The sequence below is a fragment of the Epinephelus moara genome, chromosome 24 (genome assembly GCF_006386435.1).
Source record: "Epinephelus moara isolate mb chromosome 24, YSFRI_EMoa_1.0, whole genome shotgun sequence".
Classification (NCBI taxonomy): domain Eukaryota; kingdom Metazoa; phylum Chordata; class Actinopteri; order Perciformes; family Serranidae; genus Epinephelus; species Epinephelus moara.
The window spans coordinates 31,024,456-31,045,049 of NC_065529.1; the positions used below are offsets into that span (position 1 = coordinate 31,024,456).

The 20,594-nt window shown below is 42.6% G+C and overlaps 1 protein-coding gene across 1 annotated transcript in view; it reads right to left on the reverse strand.

Moving 5' to 3' along the window:
* trim62.1 (tripartite motif containing 62, tandem duplicate 1) overlaps positions 1–20,594 on the reverse strand; it is a 50,093-nt gene that overhangs the window by 27,559 nt on the left and 1,940 nt on the right. The window lies entirely within an intron of this gene.

A 20,594-nucleotide genomic window follows, 5' to 3' on the forward strand; every position in this document is an offset into this window, starting at 1 on the left:
CAACGTGCGGGCCATCTCATCAGCAGGTTGTCCGCATGAAACATGATGACAAGCCACCAGCCTGTGCGTGGTCCTGTCGTTGCAGTGCAAGGACCTTTTCACACAGCAGTCAACGCCAAAGCGAGCGCAGCCTGCAGACACTGACACAGTGAATGAGCTAACAGCAGACCTCGACAAGCAAACGGCAACTACGGATGTCACAACCAGAGAAATACTCGCTGTAATATGAGCTCTGTGTTCTGAGGTGCAAGATTTCTAAATATTTTCATCTTTGTTTTGTCCTCATCTCTGACACATTGTTTTTACAAAGAGTGCCATTCAGTGCGATATCAAAATGCAGACCAAGGACATCTGGGAATACAACACATTGTGTAAGCACACAGCCTTTGAAAATATTTCTTATATATATACAAGTCATCATAATATAAGCCAACACGGGGTGATTTATTTGAGCTGCGTGCAAAGTTATGATAAACGTCAGGTCAAAGAATTCGAAACCAATCACAGAAACGTTTCACCTGTCTGGTGTGATGGCTACCTCCCTCCGTCCTCCGGGAGGTAACCACAACGAAAACTTGTGAAAGAAACAAAAAGCAGAGCAACAAAAATGCTGTCTCAGGCTGCAAACTCTGGTGTATTTGTTCCAAGACATCAAATTGGGCTCAAGCTGCGTCTTACATCCCGCAGCCGTGTTTCCTCTAGCATCAGCAGAGCCTGCAGCCTCTCCAGGGGGACGAGCACGTCCCTGCAGCCTGAGCTCAGCCAGCAGAGCAGGCAGAGGCCAGCTGAGCTGACTGCGCAGGACTGAGCTCAGAAGGCTGCGGGACAGAGACACACTGTTCACCTCCAACATCTGTCCTAGTGAGACGGAGACAGTCTGGGACAAGAACAGCCTGTACAGATAGGACACAGGACGGGCTGCGATACAGCTCGTCGTACGGCTCTGAACTGATGGAAGATTTATTGATTTATTTATTGTTGTTGATCATATTTTTTACTCATCAGTTAAGTGCTAGAAGACAGAGAAATACAAATGAGAACAAGTTTGATCGGTTGCTTAAAGGGACAGTTTCCACTCAGAATCAAGAACACAGATTTTTCCTCTTACCTGTAGAGCTATGTATCAGTCCAGATTGTTCTGGTGTGAGTTGCCAAGTGTTGGAGATACACATTTGCCTTCTCTCAGATGAAATGAAATTAGGTGTGAGCAGTTTAATGCAGGAACTGTTTTCTCTCTACTGAACTACACCTGCCAACTGTATCACTGCACAGAAGGAAGTGTACATCTAGTGCCAGCTCACCTAACATCACTGACCTCACTACCACTACAGCTCAGCTGAGGAGGATGCCTTTAATGTTTACATTTCGTGCTGCATGAGCCACTCGTCCATGGGTAAATGCTTCCTTCTGCGCTGTGACACAGTTAGCAGATGTAGTTTGGTAGAAAGAAAATAGTTCCTACATGAAACTGCTCACAGCAAGGCCTGTGGATTATCTTAAGTGACCAGATTGTAACTTCTGGGAAGACACATCCCTGCTGAGTTTTTCAAATGTTAATTCTTGGCTCTTTGAGCACCAAAAGCCGTCTGCCATCTAATTCCATTATACTGGAAGGCAGACATCTCTACAGCCAATATCTGAAACACTTGGCAACTCACACCAAAACAATCTAGACTGATAAATGGCACTACAGATAAGAGGAAAAATATTATTGTCCCTTTAAATTGAAAGTCAAGCAACAATGCCAAACTCTGGTTTTAACTTCTCAACTGTAAGGATCTGCTGCATTTCACAGAACAGTGTGACAGTAAATTGCAATTATTTGAGTTTTAGACTGCTGGTCGTACAAAGAAAGAGACTTGAAGACATCCACCTGGGTTCTGGAAACTTGTAATGGGCATTTTTGGCTATTTTTGGATGTATTTGCCCTGCTCCTCTGTAAATCATTGTTGTTTAATCTATGATATGTCACAAAATAGTAAAATAAATTCTACACAATTACAAATTCAAGAAGAAATTGTTTTATTTGTCTGACAAAGAATCCAAAGATATTAAATGTACAACGATAAGAGAGCAGGGACTCCTAGTTGAGAGCAGGAAACGTTTTGCACTTTGCTTGACAAATGAGTTTCAGATGTTTTGTCAAAATGTGTCCAATGTGTCAATGTTCTGCTCAACTAAAGGTTTCAATGTTCAATTCCCATTAAAGCAAATTTAGCTGACAACTGTGTAAAGACAAACGGGTACATTCTTCATCTGGCTTTAATACGGAGCACTTTGAAAATCTACTGCTGCTACAATTTCAGCCCAATATTTGAAAGGAATATTCACACGTTTTTTGACAGATGAAACAGGTCTGCTGTGACTGATCCCGGGTCAGATCACAAAACATCTATTTTACAGGAAACATTTGGTAAAAGCAGCGGGGATTATTGGAAGCGCTGACGCTGGCGGCCTCCTCCAGTCCTCTGAATATAGGGCACGTCATGTAAATGATGAATGCTCTGAGGCTGCTGCTCTACTTCCTAGAGCGAGGAAGGGCACAGAGTATGCTAATGTTTTACCCCAAACCTGAATAGCTAAGGAAAAAAAAAAACACAACACTGCATGTCGGTTTTAATATTTTTATCTTTAAAATGAAAAAGATTCATGGTGTTTGAATTGCTGACAAAGGTCTACAGAGTCTACACGCTGAACTAAGGGAGCAGCGAGAACAGAGTGTGTGTGGTATCGCTACGGCTGCATGTCTGAGGGGTTTTAGAGAGACAAACAGGTCTCACAGCCATCAGCGTTAGGTCTGATAATCTACACAGCGCAGGACAAGCCATTTAAGAGGGACAGGGGGTTTGTTGTTGGCACTAGAGTGGAAATCTGAGGAGTGTGGAGCGATAAGAGCGGGCCTGCTGTTTGCAAAGAGTCACCAGCTTGACAGAAGACACTCACCATCAGTCCTGAGGCTGTTACTGCAGAACCAGCTTCCACAGAGCTATTTAAATCAGGAGTCCGAGGTATATACACAATTTTCACAGCTGGAGTTGGAAAATTTATTTGACAGACAGCCGGTTTAAATGCTTACGGGCCTAATATAGGATATCAGAATATATCTCACTGCAGCAACCAGTCTCATCCCATCTCCGAGGAGCTATCAATCAGCCCCGTCGAGAGCGAGACGCTAATCTTGCAGAGGGATATACATCATCTCAACAGGCAACAAATGGAAGAAAAAAACATTGACGAACCAGAAATTTACTTCCCTCAGGCCTGTGAGATCACATACAATCCAAAACAAAACAAAACACAAGCTTCTCTCATGAATCACCAACATCTAATTGTTTCCAAAGAAAGGGATCATTAGTAAAACTGGTTTAAGTGGCCACATCTGGAAGCTCCACCTGGTGTGCAGCAACCAGACTCTAACTTTTCAGACCCTCTAAGGTTTTTACATTTTTGTGTGCAGAGAGCCGCAATTAAAACCAAAACCTCCTGGTTCTGTTCAATTTCCAAGACGTTCGACCAGATCCTTACTCAACAGTATGTTCTATGTTTGTCTCCATGTGTCTTGAAAGGAGGCTCATTTAATTGGGTCATTGTTGGATTTTCGTTCACCGTGGAGGTATACGAGAAAAACAGTTTACTTCAAAAATTTGAGGTAACATGCAGACACTAATTTATATACAAATGGTCATTTGGTGGGTGAAGTATTGCTTCAAGGCATTCCCCATATGCCCTCGACCGTCACATGTCAGGGCTCCACATAAGAGGTGTCTATAATAACAGGGGTCAACAGTCTAGAAATTTTTGGACAGCAGTGTTTAAGAAATATTACTTTAGAAGAGAGTGGGGATTTTCCAAATGAACAATATCGCTGGTGTTTAAATGGGAAGTTTAAACTTAGACTAGTTGACTAGTCTAAAAGTAAGAAAACACTAAAAAAAAAAGAAAAAACAGTCAAAATTGGGCACAAATTTCATCTATAATGTTAAACAGTGTCCGCCCAAAAAAAAGGAAAGCGTATAAGAGTCATTTGAAATCTGTAATCACATTTTTTAATGACCAATTGCATTTTAAATGCTGCTGAAATGTGTGGCTCTTTGTACGTGACCATTATCATAAATAAAAGTTAACAAATAACATTTATTGTCCTAGCTCATATATATAATAGACACAATCACGCAGCAACTCTCGAATGCATGGGTGTGCACGCAAATTGACACATACACACAAACATAAACATAAATAGACACATAAATACATACACACACACACACACACACACATACACGCACACACACACACACACGTCCAGGCTTGTGGGGATCTCCCGTGCGCCTTCTCTCATTCAGCCTAGCAAGAAGACATCTAGCCAGCGCATGTCTGAGTGATGCTTGGACATACTTTCTGCACTGAACATCCACAGACAGCTGTGGACATGCACTGGTTGCATACTTGCGGTTCCATCCATTAAGTCTGACAATGCACGCTGATGATAAGAGCTGCTGTTTAGTTTCACAAGCTGATCCAGACTTTATAATATGCTTAACCGACAAGTAAGTCTGGTACCGACTAGCGAGGGTAGAGATGTTTAATCATCTAGCTGACTAAACGGACACAACCCTAGAAGTAAGAGTTGGTGAATTTTATGGATATGGACAAAACTGAATCCTGAAAATGACTCTTGCATGGTCTCCCTGTGCTTGTATGGATTTCTGTCAAGTTTTCCCACAGTCCAAAGACCTGCAGGTTAGGTTAACTGTGTCCATGTGTTTCAGCTCTGTGATTGAACGGTGACCTATGCAAGGCGTACCCCGCCTCTCACCCAATGTAAGCTGGGATAGGATGGATGGAACCAAGTTATGATGACAGAACCTGTAAATCTGTGTTTCAGTTGTAGTTTTCAGAATCGTAGAAGTGTACAAAGTAATCACTTAACTTGCTGTGATGTTGATTCGTCTCATTATATGGAAAGTAAAGAACTTGACTTGCTTTTCAACTTCTTTCAATTATTTCAGCATTTAAAGAATGTCAAAAGTTTCAACTGCAACGTTTCAGCAGCGAGCCCACCTTAATATTCTTCAATTTAAACTTTTGTAGTTTCAATTTCAAGGGTCATTCACTGCTCCGCAGCTTTAAAACAGCTACATTTAGAAGCCCCACCTGGCTATGCAGAAACCAAACACACACAAACCAACCTGCGACATGCAGGCACAACAGCACAGCTATGAAGAACTGCAATTCCTGCTGACGCCATCATCTGTTTTGTGCTGCACAGTGACTTCCCTCTGAGGACACACTGGGTAAACACACCCTGAAAATGACCCTTGGATATGTCTGACTGCCAGCACATTTTTATTTTTTTATTTTTTTTAAACCACGATCAACATACAAGCTCGTGTCATCTTTTGGAAAAAGCTTCTTAGGATTAGTCGAACCTCTAATAGTCACTAATAGTCACCATGTTGTTAATATAAAACCATGTAGCATGTGTCAGGAACATAAATCACCTTGTGAAAAAACATGATGTGGTTGCATGCCAGCCAGCGCCACACGGCAGGGATAACAAACAGATCTGTTTGCCTCTACTTCGTCTTTGCGGCATGCGTGCAGCTGGAAGCTATTGGGTTGCACTATGCAGGCGTGAGTGCTCTGGCTCACCGGGGGCTCTGTCTGACCAAATAAAGCGTGCGTCTGCTTCTCTTTCACACAGTCCCCAGACATTGAATAAATATTTGGGATGTATGCCTCTTTTGTCGAGTCACTCTGTAAAATAACAGACTGTTTCTGCAGACGCTGCCAGAGCAGTCCCATGAATTTTAAGTACAGCCTTCAGTCAGGTCTGCGTGTTATTAAATCCTGTGATGATTTCCAATAATCTACATAGTGAAGCCTGCATCACAATTTAAAAAGAAAAAGTTTCAGGATTGTGGTGGTAAAATGGCATTCATCATATGAAGTGTACGCTGCCAGACTGGCAAGGTGGTACCTATTTTTAGCGACCAAAGTTTGTCACCGCCATCATGAACCACTGTCACCATCACTGATTAATATCCGCTCACATTTGCTGGGCTGACTGCAATTTTTTTTTTTCTTTTTAAATTAACTGGTATATAGCCAGGTCATAAAATAATAAAGCAGCATTCCGACTAAGGTATTATAATAACTAATAGAAACATTGCATGCAATAGTCCACCCTATTTTTCCCTCTCTGTCTCTCAAACACACACACACACACGCCGTGGCGCTCAGTCCTAATTGTCTCTGTCCTTGTCTCAGTCATCAGTCCTGACAGTTGTGCCACTACAGTATACTGCAAAAAGCTGACAGTTTGTGGGTTGAGCTGGGGCGGCTGATTCCCCAAACCAAAGCAACAATACCATCGTCCATTGCTTTGACTTACAGTGGACATTGTCATGTGACAGTTCAGTAGACATCACCCAACCCTAACTGACAAAGGAGGAAGCATTTTATTAGATGCCGAAAAGTCCTCAACAAAACATCTGAACGGCATCTGGCGCTTGAATTGTATTGCACCACTTTCTCATGCTTCGAAAAGTTCCAGTCCAGAGAAAGTTTTAGAGTGAGAGCGTCAACGTAACCTTAGGAACTCACTACAACTGAACTCCCACTCCTACAGCGAGCAGCGTCCGCCTGCCCGCCCCAGCCTGACTGACTGCCTGCCAGTGGTGCTGTGTGAGAGAAGAGAGACTCGGTGCTGTTGGATGAGGAGCTGTGGCCTGCAATTACTCTGAGCAGCAGGCATGGGAATATTACATATTGAAATAATATATATGTCTCGCTTTTTCCTAGATGGTCTGAATAAATTTGGTGGTAGTTGCTTTTTAGGAATACAGTCGCTAAGAGGGTCTGAAAAGTCAGTAAATGTGAGAGAAAGGTGCCAACTTTGCCAGAGTGTGGAACGAGAGATTGTGATACAGTGCTGTTGTGGTTGCTTTGGTCTGAATCGGTTAATCAATCAATGAATCATTTATTTGTCACATGGAATTATACAACATACAACTCCAGTGTCACATTGTTGGCTTTATAACTGTCCATGTTTCCAGATGGTTCTGTTAATTCATGCTTTCTGGTAGTGAAATGATTCAACCGTCCACACATCTAGAACCCGACAAGACGGCTGCATGGTCGCTCCTCCTGAACGTGGGCCCACATTGCACTGCATCAGTGATCCACAGCAGGAACAGGACAACAACTCACATCCCACCATCACACTAGTCATTCAGCGTAAAGCACATGCCTCCTCTGCTTCTCTCACCAGAGTCTTCTGCTCTGTGAGATCAGCATGTAGAAAGAGTCACCTGGTTGAGTGACGCTGTCCAGGCTTTAGCCAAGTTTCGGTGAATCAATGGATATAACAGTTCCTGACATCCTGTTGGTAACTGATGTGACACAGAGGTCGTCTAGTTTGTTTTTCAACGCCTGTGCAATGACTAGCAGGACGCTAGTTCATCTGGTGCCCATCTTCTCCATCTTTCCTCAATGTGTACTGATCTTTACATTGGAAAACCTCAGCCTGGCTGGCTGGCAGAGAATTTACAGACTGGGGAGTTGATTTCCTCGTCTCGATGAGTGACCCGCAGCCACACGCCACCACCGTCCAATGCCACCAACACTTACAAAATAGACATAAGAGCCTAAATTTAGCGGGGCTGACAGAGGCGACTGGAAATGTCCGCGTCTATGTCATAACAATCTGTGAGATAACCACATTTGAAGAAGACGGAGGATGAAAATAGTGCGAAATAAATGTGGCATTAGGAAATAAAAATCCCCCTGAAATAAACAAACATAGTCCTTTTCAAAAAAATTAAAAAAAAAAACTATTCATCTTTTTAAAACTATACTGACTATATTGACTTAAATGGCATCCCATACTGCTCGAGCGCAGGGCAGGAAAAGATATATCTGTTAACAGTTGCTGCATGTCTTGTTGTGCAGTATTGATCAGTTTCAACCCACACAGGATTCCAGAACTTAACATACTGAATATGATTAAGATCAGTCTTTAAGAACACACTCTGTGTTTTTTCTCTGTAATTATAGGGGAAAACTTGTGCAAACAACATACCAAAAATAAAACATACAGGATAAATTATTAATCGACACCACCACAGTATAGAGAGACAGTCATTTACATTTTTAAAGCTATAGTTTCTGTTTCACTTGATTCAGTCAGACAATGGAAATGTCATCATGGATTGTCTTGTCTTTTAAAAAGCTGAAAAAGGTGGTTTCTGTTCACATATTCAGCTGAATGTATATCTACTGCTGTGCTGGACAGGAAGATTTGAGCAGCATGTCATATTAACGAAGACGACACATTGAAGCTGCGGTGGTTGAAGGCTTTGTCATTTACGCTTTGTTAAAGTGACACTGCTCAAATCTAACGCCCAGCACAGCAGTAGACACCAATTTAGCTTAAAATATGGACAGAATATCACTTTTTTTTAGCTCTTTAGAAAGACAGTGAGCAAAATGTCCATTTCAAAATATATATAAGGAACCTGAGCTAACCAGAGTGGGACAAGTTCAGCTTTCCATACGACCACTTGATAAAATGTCTTTCATCACATATCCACATATAATAGCTGAAACTGAATCCACACCTGGTGTTAAAATACGTCATGGGTGATTCGATTGAACACAAGTGTAAACGACCACCAAGATGTACTGTGATCCGATCAATCAAACCAGTTGCCAAGGTGATAAGGGACTCATTTGGCCACATATCCCAATGTGCTAATGCGTCCTGATGCGTCCGAGACAATGATGATTTCATCAATGCAGAATGTGGCAGTTGTTTTGGTGACAGCGTGCTAACATTCTATATCTTGCCATTTTTTAAAGATTTTTTTTTTTGGCTTTTTGTTTTTATAAGATAGGACAGTTTAAGAATGAGAGGGGGAGAGAGAGAGAGGATGACATGCACCAAAAGGCCACCGGCTGGAATTGAGCCCACGGCCGCTGCGGCAGGGACACTGCCTTCATATATGGGATACCTGCTCTACCCACTAGGCCACCGTGCGCCCCAACTTTACCATTTTACGATAAACTGGATGAAGTGTTGTGTGACCGTCCATCGTTTTGCCCTGCGGAAGGAGACGTGCTGGATTCTGCAGACAGCGATATTTTCAGCTGTACTGACACAACCGCCAACGCAGCTGGCAAGTATGCTAGCACGTGTACGTGGGGCCCTTCGACCTTAAGTGACGCAGGCAGTAGCAAAATCTGAACACAAGTGATCAGCTGGAGACGCTTGATAGACACACATGTGAATGGCAATATGTCTCAGTGGTCCACTTGTGTTCAAGTCATTGAAACACATTAATACCAGGTGTGAACAGGCGCTACATCAGCTGATTTTAAAACAACAATGTGAAATCAACTTTTGTCCACACTGCCATTTGAAGGTGATTTCTGTAAGGATGTCTTTGATCAGAAGAAAAGCAGTTAAATCTTTTCCTTCTCGTCTGTTTCGATCAGTGAACCACAAAACTGTGCTGTAACATTTGCTAAGGAGTGGAACAGACGGCCAAGTGACTCAGCTCAATAACCTCTGTTCAGTCTCCTCCTGTTCTTTGTAAACAACTTTATAGTGTTTTAATGTAGCCTGCAATGATTAGTCGATTAAACGATGATTGAAATTTGCTGCTTTTCTTTGTCATTTATGACAATAAATGAAGAGACTTCAAGTTGTGGACAACTGATTGGACAAAAGAAGCTATCTGAAGACGTCACTTTGGACTCTGGAAAAATGTGATGAGCACTTTTCACATTTTTTGACATTTTATAAACTAGACAATTATCATGAAGTTAATCTGTAGATTAACAGATAATAAAAAAATATTGTTAGATTGTGCAGATATTTGGTGCAAATCAATGTGATCGTAAAGTCACCTTGTGGCAACACCTGTACCGTGTGATCACCTTGATTGAAAGTTGTCTTCTTAACTTCAGTGCCACACAGTCCCAATCAGGCTTACTTCATTTTAAAAGCTCAGTTTTCCTCGTTCACATTAAAATGTATGTGTTCAGATTTAATCACTCTGGAGGCTGTTTTCAAAAGGTTCCATTTTCGGCTGTCAAAAATGTGAGAATATGTGGAGAAAAAGATGCTTTTTCTAATTTCCAAGAAACTAGTCAATCAAGCAAACGTTCCCAAACACCTTTGCCTTTTTTTTTCTTTCTCAAAACCACCACCGAGGCATATGTTAGAAAAGGTGAAATGAGCTTTTGAAAGCACAAAATAAAAAAGCACACTTATGAATTATGCATTTCAATAGAGGAGCTTCTCCGTGACTTCAATATACCTTCTTATTTTCCTGATTAAAGCCGCAACACACTTTTCACAGCGTTCAAAACTATCTGACAGCTCACACTTTTACTGCTTGACGAATGCTCACTTGTTTTACAGCTGCAGTTATTGTAAGTCACGGCGGATAAGAGCTGCTGCTAAATGCCTAAACTGTAAACAGCTGCTGGAGCAGGAAACCTCTGTTAATGTGCAGACTGGGAGCGATGATGAGTAGAGGAACCGGGGTGAGGACAAACAATACAGCCTGCTGCTCCCCGCTGATTAGCCTGACCCTGGATGCACGGTAAATGCATTATGGGAAATAAACAAGCTCTAAGTATACCTGGCCAGAGAAACTTGAATTGGCCATACATCACATCAACAGGCAATTTAGGAGTTGTGGTGTTTTAAACAGCTAATGGGGCTATCAATTATTATGCAGGCCAAAGCAGTGCAATAAGGGAAAACTTTTAGCCACTTTCATTGGCTGTTTTCAGCTTCAACTAGAGATGCACGATATTGGATTTTTGCCGGTATCCAAGATATGCTGATAGGTAACAACTCATTTGACCAATAACCGATATTAATATCGATATATCCACTTTTTTCCCCACCTAATTCTAGTGATTATCAAGTCTCTTCTGTAGCGGAATCAACATCATATTATGCAAGCATACTCTTATCGTGATGGCCCACCAGCAGATGGAGACATGAAATTAAGGAAATGAAGGAAAAAGCAAGTTGGCTGATTCTGATAGTCGATACTGGTCGATACGATGAAGTGCCGATATTCTTGTGCATCCCTAGCTTCCACACATAATCCCAAAAACGTATTATCTAACATGTTTTTTTTCCCCTCTTGACTCTGATAATTACACGTTTTGCAAAAAACTGCTGGTTAATTTGACACCATTTCCTGAATTTCAAAGCTTAAACTGGACTGTGACTGAGCACCTGCTGCCTATCAATCATCTCCTCTCCCTCCGCACCTGGACTGCAGCAAGAACCACAGGTTTGTGGGTAAACAGAAATACAGCTCGACTCTCTCATTTAGACAAAAGAGGTATTTAACAGGTAAACATATTCAGGCTCCTTCTCTCTCTCTCTCCCCCTCCCAGTGATTTGTTAGCTCAGGGAGCAGGTCAGACCTGAGTCTGGCTGATTGGAAGCCGTAAATGAGGACTCCTATCAGCAGCACGTCTAATTAAATCATCTGCAGCAGATCACGGACGCAGGGAATTACAGGAGATTACAGACCGGTCCGGCCCTGCCCAGACCCCCGAGAACAATGGCCTGTAATCTGTCTTAATTCCCCAGCTAATCAAGCAACACAGGGCTCAGAGTGTCATGGCTGCGGCGGTACAGCAGTTCACAACCACCCAAATATCAAACTGACACAGAATATAAGGCAGGGAAGCCTGAATAATAGCAGCTCTGCGGACGCTCACCACTCACGGATTTTTAACATTTACCAAGCTCTGAAATCGTCTCGGCCCAGAACCCATCTTCCTTAAACTCCCATTTCATATTCACCACAACTAAAGGCTATTCTACCTCCGAGGGAGAAAGAGTAACATCTTTCACCGCCTGGTCTTTTTCATTTAATGAAATCTTTATAGCAGTGTCACTGGTGTGCTGGGCCGCTCTCCCTGCCGATCTGCCTCACATTAGGGAGACGGGCTCAGCATTAAGCCGCACTTTAAGCCGCAAAACTTTAAGGACAGCACTTCCCCTTTCATTTACTAAGATGACCAGTAAATCTCTCCCCTCCACCAGTGATCCTTCCTCTCTCACTATCTGGCCTGCCAGACCAGTTACAGCACGCACGGTAGTCTTGTCGCCTACAGGTTACACTGGCAGACAGACACAGGTCTTACAACAGGATACAATGCATTCATTCATAATGAATCACTGGGATACAGTCATGTGAGGCGGTGTGTGTATTTCAACGGAAAACAAAACACACTTCTGTAGAACATACCTCTTCAGAAGAAGCTATTTTGGGGTTGTATGATTAATCATGTTGCTATGTAAATGTACTCTGTTGCCAGTTCACTCAAGTTAATTTCTAAAACTCATGCATTTGGGTATGTCTACATGATTTATGCAACATTCCCCATTTCCATAGTTCATAATATTGTAAATCTGTATTACATCTACTGTATGCAAGCATGAGGCAACAGAACAGAATCACCATGAATAAAGAAACGAGAAGATATGGAGACTAAAAACAAAATCTGAGAGTGTAATTTCAGCCAAAGATCAGTGTATTGGAGGAGTAGAAGGAGAGGATGACAATGGCAACACAAAGCAAATATTTAACTATTTTTTGTGTATGTCAGTTTAGTTTTATTGTCCGATTTTGGAATATCACCCATCACTAATTTCACTTTAAACTTAACAGAGAGCATAAGTGGTTATGGGGGCATGGTGTAGCAGTGGTTAGCATGAGTTAGCGTGAGTTTTCTGCAGGTATTCCAGCTTCCCCCCACAGTCCAAAGACATGCAGGTTAATTGGTGACTCTAAATCGGCCGTGTGTGAAGCATGAATGGTTGTCTGTCGCTACGTGTCTGAGATAGTCTGGCGACCTGTCCAGGCTGTACCCTGCTTCTTGCCAAATGTCAGCTGGGATAGGCTCCAGCCCCCCTGCGACCTCTAACAGGATAAGTGGTTAGAGAAAATGAATGAATGAATTAGTGGTTGTGATGAAAAATAGTTTGAGGTTCCTCCTGCAGCTTCAAAAGCCTCTTAAGATGCCCTTAGCTATCTACGAGCAGGTGGGGAGGGTCTTGTCACTCTATGATCATTTTTAAGACTATCATTACTTTATATGCTTTTGGGACACACCTGTTAGGCTTTAAGGGATACTTCACTGGGGAAATGGCCATCTGTATTCCAAGTAGTCACCCTGTGTTGCACTGGATTTGTGACGAACACTTTGTTCTTCTCACACGCCTCCGCAGTGAACAAAGAATCAAAAAACTGAGAAAATTCTTAATGAATTGCTTCATGAATGATTGATGAGTTGGAGTTAAGGGGGACCGCATCTCGCAAAAGCAAAACTACATCAAAACATTAATTTACAAACACTCACACAACCCGTGCAGTATAATGTAAGTCTTATTCATCCAGTCGTATGCTCAGTGCTTCCCAAACACGTGCATTTCCCCTAAAACCTCTCTATTTAAAACACTTTCCAATTGTGGAAAAAAATTGGGAATTAATTTTCTGTTGATCAACTTATGGATAAGTTGAGGTGAAATATTCCTGTAAAAAGGTTTGTAAAAGTGATTTTATGATGATTTACTTTTCGGAAATGGGGCTCTGTTCTCTTTGGACCTGCAGCACGTGGCTGTAAAACATCTTCCATCTGCTGCTATTAAAACTAAATGCTAGAAAAAGACCACAGAACCGACTCCTCCGTGCAGAAGGCCTACATAAACATTTCTAATGTACAACAGATGTACCGACATCTGACTCACTTAACTTAAACAGGAGCCAAAGTAATCATCTAAACAAGGCAAAATGCTGTGTGTGATGGACGCAGCACCAGCTCTGCTGTCTCCGATCAATGCAGCTGTTTATCTGCTGATCTAAGATGGGCTGAAGTAAACATGCAGCCCAGCTCTGTCCCGCCTCAAGCATCATCAGTGGGATCAGAAATAAGTGCAGCACAAGCTACTGCCTCTCTCTGGATGAGGATATTATGCCAGCGCTCCTCTAATGGAACATGACTGTTCTGTCTTTCCCCATGGCTCCATTTCCGCATGAACGCAGCCTCTCTGCCACACCACCCTGACTGACCGCCAAGCCGGACAAACTCATTTGTTTGTTGGTGGGTGGGTGGGTGGGTGGTGGGAAATTAGCAGGGTAGGGGATGCTGGGAAGTAGCTTCCTCAAAAGAATTGGTTACCAAACAAGAGCTGTGGCATTTAATAAAGCACATACCTTTGAAACAAGGAGATTACTGAGAGGGACGACAGCAAAGGAGAGGAGGGGGAAAAAAAGAGAAAGAGAGATGGAGCTGCTACAGGAAAGGAGAGCAGACTGAGGCGAGCCACAGGGGAGATGGCAGCCGTGGGTGCCCTTGAAATTGCCTGACTCATTACTGCAGCAGCACGGCCATGCGTGGTGATGGCAGGCTCGGAGAGAGCTCTCGGCTGGGCTCTGACAGTCAGAGAGTGAAAGACAGCCCTGTTTTTTAAACCACCAGAGGAACACTTCAAAGGCTGGCATGCTCATTCTTCCTTTTCAAACACCACCCCGTGCTGCAGCGAGGCGGACGAGAAAAATGCTAATACGTTTTCAAGATTAACCCCTCTGTTTGTTGTCTGATAAGCGGGGAATAAGTGGGTATGAGAATGGTGTTAATGGAGGACAACACACAGGTGCATCTGGACACTTTGAGTGACAGGTCTGCGTGGGTGACTCAACACCAGAGTAATCATTTCATTCTTCAGCTGCGTGGGCTTTAGTCGAACTCACACCAGCTTTACTGCACAGCTGCCTGCTGCTATATACCATCTACGGTATCTACAGTCTGTGGAACAAAGTTAAGTCCCCAAACATGCATGGATAACCAGGGGCCGCAGTCTTATTTCCCTTCTTGTCTGGTCTTACATCGCTGTCAAGTAGAGCGGAAACACGTCCCTGGGGCAAGTAGACAGCAGGATGGCTCTGTCTCGCCCTGCGATACTGTGGTCGCACACGGCCCACTGACAGCCTCGATCATCACAATTAAGGCGCAGTGGCTGCTGTGGCTTCCACTTTGTCCTCAGCAGGAGTTGACTGCCAACTTTAGGCCACAGCGGTGTGATAATAAGTGCACAGCTTCATCCAGCTCCAATCAGGGTTACAGCGATCCAGCCAACCTCTATTTAAGATGGCGCCAGTGCTCAGAGTGTAGCATGACTGAGGGAGGGAGCTGTAATCTCATCACCATTAACCATGTTGCCTAAAACAAAAGGCATCATTTCCCAGAACATAAAGCACATACTGTACGGGGCGAAAGATGCGGCTGGGTAGATAAGAATGCTCGGCTCTCTGGTTATAACCTCATTTAATGAGTTCAAAGTGAGACTGGCAGGCCAAAAATATTCACAACAAACTAACAGAGGATTAAAATGATAAGACTGCTTGGTGTGTATTAAGGATCTGGAGATTTCTAGCACTGATTGTGGCTCTGTTTAATGTTTTAGTTCAAGAAGTTTGAGATCTGAGATTGAGAGTTTTTTTCTAATTGAGATTTTGCATTTAGAGTGTTTTCTGCCCTTTTACATTACGTTTAAATGGTGTTTAATGCCATCCAATGTGACTGGTGGAATAAAACCCCTCCTAATCAGAATGCATTAGTACCCTGTGAAATCTCCGCTCCCTGAAGCAAATGGCAGAGCCGCAGACAAATCCTCCTCGATCCTACCTTAATGTCCTTCATGTTGAGAAATACGCGCAAGCAAGCAATTATGTGCTGGGTGACTGTTTGCCAGATGTGCGTGCGTCACCCTGCAACAGTCGGGTACTGGAAGTGTTTATGCATTACAAATTTGGCCGCAGGAGCGTTTACGGGGGGAAAAAGATGCAAATCAGCGGGAGGTAAAGCTCTCGACACAGCAACAAGACTCAGGGCCTGAGGTCAGCGCAGTGACATGCCAGGCTAAGGAGATTACAGCCCGCCACAGACCAACCAAAGGCTGCCCTCATCAGTGGACACTGGCCAGCCAAACACACTGTCAACACATAGTTGACAACGTGGTGCCATGACATAACACAAGTGTGTTGTATATCTAAACCCTCTGGGAACCCAGTCTGTTTGAGAATATCAAATCTGAGGCTTCAAATACTGAAATGTGTTGTAACGGCGAATTTAAGCTTATGTAAATCACACATCATGAGATGATGTATTTACAGAGATAACATTTATCACCAAGGAAATTCAGATAATTTGGCCGACACACAGCAGATCTGGATCACGACGGACTATGTTACGTTTCTGTGTTTCATCATGGTGGATGGCAGGGGTGGGTTCATGTGTTTTGTAAAAGTATACAGCGGCTACAACCCATACATTCTGTGGTGAGGTCGAGCATGATGTATTGACACAGCTGGCTGCTGAGATGTCACAAAAATGTCTGAAAGTATGGCTACACAACACGCCACTCCACTTACATTATAGGTATTAAATGAGGTACTCTCTTGGTATAGGTATCACTTCAGTGGTACTGGTACCTTAATCTTTTAAACGATCCCCAGCCCTTATTATGTCTTCTGAATTTGATTTAGTCATCCTTGTAGCTCTGATTGTGAAACACTAATTATCATGCTGTCTGAAGATATATGGGTGAACAACAACACAGTGATAAAGGACTTGTCTGTGTCATCCTGCTCCTCTAGCAGCCGATGGGGTGAGAGGATGACGTAACTTAAAAGCAAACACTGCTGGGAAAATGGACAGTAATAGTGAAACACTATTACTCATACATCTGTGTGTGTTTTTTTTCCTGGCTTTTCCATAGAACAAAATCATTACTCCTCACAGAATATTTGGCAATTTTAAGCAGATCGCAAAAGTTCTCCTCCCCCTCTTTGTGAGCTCCTCTGACAGACGAGGCACAGTTCTGCTGAACCACACAGATGATGAGTTATATCACGCTAACAGAGGCAGAGGAGACAGCAACATATAGAGACACAGAAGCAGAGGGAGCTTACGCCAATCCCGAATCCCATGTGCCAAAGTGTCAAACAATTCAGCACAAAAAACACAAGCTTTGGCCCTCCAGCTACCAAATCCTTTCCCTCCTCATTTACAAACTTTCCCACCCTACAAAAACTCTAAGGTTCATTTTAAAAGAGGCCACTAAGCTGGCACGGCATGTACAGCTCTGGCCCAGATAGTCAAAACACTGGAGCTGATTGCTGCTGCACTTTTAACACATCCTTGCCATGTTGTTTTGGCACTTTATTCAAGCATGCCTCATGCTAAAAGTGAAGTTTGTGCCTGCGGGCACAGCTCTCACACGTTTGTTTCTATCTGACACACAGCTCCTGTCTGCTCTCTGGAAGGAAAACAGAAATGATAAGCTAACTTGTAAATTGGGTAATATCACAGTGGTGTTACTTACATGGGCTACTCAACTCAGAAAATAAAGTTCACAGTTATAGGAGACACATTCCTAATATAATTTAATCTGTGATCTCAAACAAACGTGACAGAAAATTATTGTAACGCCATCTGCTGCCTGCTGCTCTGATGTTTGTGTATGTCTGATAAGACGACAAGAGGTTACGTAACAAACCACTTGTAGATCTAAAAAGGCGAGTATGCCAGAGCTCATCATGGGACGTGGTTGTTTCCGATTGGGGCCTCTGTGTGCTCATACTCTCTTTCAGCATTGGAGATCTGGGAAGTCTCCAAAGCTCCTGCCAGAATACAAAATGCCAAAACGCCGCCTTGAAAAGAGCTCCGAGCAGAGGGACAAGCTGGTGTCCAAGAAAAGAGAAACATCTTGTGCTGGGCCTAATTACTTCTGCTCCAAGATTACACGGTTTTGACCTTTCTCAGGCTTCCAGTGCAGAGCCTGATTGGAAATTAAGGAGGACAGCATTGATGTTCACAGCACTGTTAATTATATTCAATGCAGAACACAGAAGGGCACCGCTGTAGCTCTGTACTACTCACTAACTGCCTCGCTATGTTTACATGTAATCTACTAATTGAATTAATTGTACTTCATGTTTTTTAATTCTCTCCTCACGACCACCTCAATAAAGCTCTTTGGTTATAATCCAGTTGAAGCATCCCTAAAAATCAGATTGAATTGCCATTTTATTTTACTTATTTAAGTGCCGATTTTTGTTGGAGAGGGTTTTTTCCCCCAGAATCAGACTGTATTCATTGTGTGCATTTGTTTTGGAAATAATATGGTATTAAAATGGAAAAATAAGATTGGAGAGCTGAAGAAGATAAAAAAAAGCAGTGCAAAATAATTGCAAATACTTAAAGGGACACTTTCCTATCAGCGTTGTATCACAACAATGTGGGTATTATGTGTGAATGAATATGGTTCTCTTTTTTCCATCTCACCAGCAAACAGATCTCCCAGTCATCCCTCTGCTCAAATCCGGCGCAATGAACCCAAAGAGTACAGAAGTGGATCGAGAGAGACCCACCCCTCTCTTTCTCCTTCTCTCTGTCTCTCAGACTCAGATCAAATGGTAAAACTAAGCAGTGTTGATCAAATATAAACCAAGATTCTGTTACTGTGTTGCCCATTTCTCGCCTAAAATGTTTTCGGAAACATATTTTAGCTTACTGTTTAACTGTGTTTCGAGATCATGTGTTACCAGCCGGCTACTATATTGTTTCCTGAGTCAAAACGGCCAAGTTTGAATTACGTCACCCACTGGTGGGAGCTTTTGTGGGCCCAGTGCTGTGCATTCTGGTATTTGTTGGTTTTCTACCTCTTGAGCAGAAGCAAATGCCGCATCCCTTTTCCTCTGTTTCCTCTCATGTGGCACCAATTTCAAAAGTGTTTGTGTCTTTTTACGGCATAGACGGCCCAGTTGTATCAAAAGACCATCTTTCCAGCAGCCAAATACTTATTTGAACAAATATACAGATACACAAAATCACACACAACAGAGTTTACAGAGTAAGTAAGAGTCTGTGTGATGGGCCTTATGTACATAGTGTGCAAAGATACCGGTTATGTTATCAGATAAATGTAGTGCAATCAGCAGTTTAGATAAATAACCAATAAGCAGGTAAAGTGCACTTAATTTAAAGTCAACATGCAAGCTGCAGTAACAGCTGATCGGAGCACCTGTATAGCTGCACAATTTCACTCACACTTGTCGCCATTTTACTGGCTCTGGCAAAGAAAGATGAGGCCCCGCTACTTAATCCAATTTACAAAACTCTGATAGGCTCTGTTGTTTTCAAACACCAGACCTCAGAATCTCTGAAAAATCAGAGATTGTGTCAGCTTCCGAGGTCTGTAAATTTTGTCCATTCTTAGCCTCATTCATCTATTCTGTCTCACTGTTTCTGCATCGGATGGAGTTTGTAATTCAGCTGCAGTCTCCCCAGGAACCTGCTCACGGATTCAGAGCAGCGAAAGCAAAATGAGCTTGCCGGTGTCAAAGATGCACTTTCAGAAGGGTGTAAGAGGTCAGTGTCATGAATAGTCAATATCATTGATACAGTCTCTGCAGCAAAGAAGGACTTATAATGTAACACTCACAGATACAGTGTCTGTGGCATTTTAAAAATGCAGACCTGCTGCAAAGATGATAGTATTGCATTAACCTCCACGATATGAATCACCAAAACTGTGAAACCTAAATCACACATGATGTCAGCGTGACATCCAACGTGGCCACAGTGTTGGTCTGAGCTGCAACAAACGTAAATCCTTCAAAGCTGCATAACTGAGTGTTACCAATCAAAACTTTGGACTGTGTCTCATCAGAAAGTTCACCTTGCTGTCTGCCAAGAAAACTGGAAACCAAATGTTTTCATGTTACATAAAACAGATCTCAATATCTATATCGGCAACAGCGGATTTAAGAAATGAGGCAGACTACATAAAGTGAGACTGGAATGTGTTTCTTTGCATACTGGAGCAAAGGAGGAACGGGATTAGGAGCTTTGTTTCACAGTTATTGGATTTTGGCTCCGTGGGAATGGAATTATCCAAACACAGAGAGGAGAGCAAACACTGAACCATTCCTGTTAATGTGGAAAATATGACTCAGCGTAAACACACATGACACATTAAAATAAACCTTGCAAGGTAGTTCATATCTACAAAGTTGCAGTCATGAAAAATTGTTATTGATATGAACTTTGTGGATCAATTTTTCAGTCTCATTTCAACAAACACTTTGCATCTGCTCGTGCACTTGCGTTACCTTACCTGCTGAGGCAAAATCACTTCACTCAGACAACGCAATTCATTTAATTTATCTAAAATGCACCAAGAACACTATGACAATCTAACACTGTCGAACACAGTGCATCACTATAATCAGTGCTGTATGTGTTCTTGCACATTTTCTGAATTATTTACAGGATTTAGTCATCTAAAATAACCTCTGCAGGCAATATGAAGGCAGGTTCACTCCTATGTAAAGAACCCTTGCCTCTGTAGGAATGACACCCAACTGACCTCACAGATGAGGCAAGTAATTTGGGCATCAGGGAGGGAAAAGTAAATTGGATATGTTTCACTCCTCAGCACCTATTGCACCCAAAGTACTCCTGAGCAAAGCACAAAATCCCCAAAC